Source organism: Habropoda laboriosa, unplaced genomic scaffold, assembly GCF_001263275.1.
Source record: "Habropoda laboriosa isolate 0110345459 unplaced genomic scaffold, ASM126327v1 scaffold269, whole genome shotgun sequence".
NCBI lineage: Eukaryota > Metazoa > Arthropoda > Insecta > Hymenoptera > Apidae > Habropoda > Habropoda laboriosa.
In genome coordinates, this window is record NW_017100417.1 from 175,161 (window position 1) to 177,566 (window position 2,406).

Sequence of the window (2,406 nt, forward strand, 5' to 3'; positions counted from 1 at the left end):
TAATTGCAAATCTTATTATTATATATACATTTTATCGATAAAAAAACAGAATATAAAGAACATGCGAAGCTAAATAAAACCTTAGCTTTCTAATTTTTTATTTGTATACATATAACAAGTGTTCTTGCATTGAAAAGTAGGAACGAAAATGTATAAGTAATAAACAGGTCAATTTGATTTTACCGCCATTCTGTTTCAAGCATCTATATATACCGATAGGGGGTATATATGTATAATAATATGTATAAATACATACAAAGGATAATTGTGGCTGAAAATAAGCCTTTTCACTTGTCTTGAACGATGAGAACCGCGACTATGTTCGTGAAACGACGCATAATGCCGCCGCCAGGACTCCGCGAGCCGCGGATTCATTACTAGGCGCTCATGTTATCATAGGAACTATGAGTAACACTATGAATTACTGAAATGATTTCCGACCGCAATTATACTTCGATACACGCGTATACATATCGTTGACACTCGCCAAGACTCCTCACCTGCCCATCAAAAGACGTAAAGTTATCCACATTGGCTAACCGAGGAACCGGCTAACATGTAACGTAAAAGGTTACGTAGACCGCTAGAGGATGTACCGTAATACTGCGCAGTACGTCGTTCCCTGCCTTTAATATCTTCATGTACGCCTGATAGTTACTTGGCGAAATGTTCAGCAACTGTTTCGGGAACCGTTTTTCTTGGCACCCTGAAGTGCACCCTGGGTGCGACTATTATTTGTAAGGGTATATTGAATTATTGGAACAGACCGCAATGGTATTTAGTTTTGCATTAAAAAACTTAACTAATTGTAAGTTAGACTTTCAGAACCGAATAAAGTTTCAGAAGAATTATATTACTGACTTTAAACAATCGTAACTTTCGTTACATGTAATTTTATTTAATAAAATAATCACCATTTAATGCTGAAACCATTTCCTAACCGTTTTAACTTAACATTTTACAGGTTTAGGTATCTTGTGAGCGTAAGAATCTTGCTTTCTAGAAACGAATAAATCGTGCACTTTGATTTTGTGATCATTCCTTAATCTTTAAATAATTAAAAGATTAAACATGAACAAAAATAAATAAAAATTGCAAAGAGAAAGTTTAATTTTGTTTTAGGTTACAGAAACAGTGTAAGGCTGGACATTATCCTGCAAGAGGGATACGTAATTTTTGTTTGCACGTACTTGTTCGATATTAAAAATTTTTTAATGAACTACGTCGGTTTCTTTATAGTAAAATCTCAATAAAATACAATAATGAAGGAACAGAGTTATTGTAGCTGTTAGAAATTTTCGTAGAATACAGCGGCGTGAAAATAGTTTTACGCATTAAAATCGTGAGGGGTGGGTTATCGTAAAAAAATGAAGCAAGTTTTACGAGACTTCTAAAAATCTTTTTGTCAGAAAGGATATTATTCTTCGTTCACCGTGACCAAGTCCAAATTATTGTTGCGTGTAGCAATCGACCGTTATGAATTTTTGACGTTTAATTAAATTTTGAGAATTATCGCAGGTATTAAACATCTCGGAGTTTGCATTCGTAAAATTCAACAGTTTCAAAGAAGGGCCAATTAGCTGTCTTATCGAGAAGAAAGGCGAAAGTTTCTTTTTTAGTCTCTATAATGTTTCGATACACACATATTTACTTACTTATCCTTGACACTCGCCAAGCCTCTTCACCTGCCTATCAAAAGACGTGAAGTTATCCACATTGGCTAACTATGTAGGCGGCTCGCATGAAAGAAAGTAGGTTACGTACAGCTCTTGGTGGGGGACTAGAGGATGCGCAGTAATGCTCCGCGCAATAATGCTTGCGCAGTAATGCTCTACGCAGTAATGCTGCCAGTACGTCTCCTGCCTCCTATATCTTCATATACCGCTAGTAGTTACTTGGCGAAATGTTCGGCAACTGTTTTGGGAACCGTTTTTCTTGGCACCCTGAAGTGTACCCCGGGTGCGTCCAATTACCTGTAAGGGCGTATTGGGTGACGGAAGAGACCACAGCGGCGTATATTTTATCAGGCGTACCAGGGTCTTGGAAATACGTGGCAGAAACTGTTTTACCTACGCATTCGTCGGTAAGTTGACTTCTGCAATGCTATTATTCTGACGCAAGAATTGCATTGTTTCGCAAATTATAATTTTTCTCGACTCCGTACTCACTTTTCCCGAACATTCATAACCATCTAGATGTGTAATAAATAAAATAGTTTCTTAATTTTATGAATATACAAAGGATTCAACGAAAGGTAAACAACGCGATTATGATGAGGTTAGGTTGTCTTTATTTTCACAAATCATATAAAAATACAGTAATAAACTACAGGATACAATATTTTTTAGAAGTAGAGGCACAAATGGTGTATGAAATTGTTAAGAGTTACTGGATTCTTCTCGTACA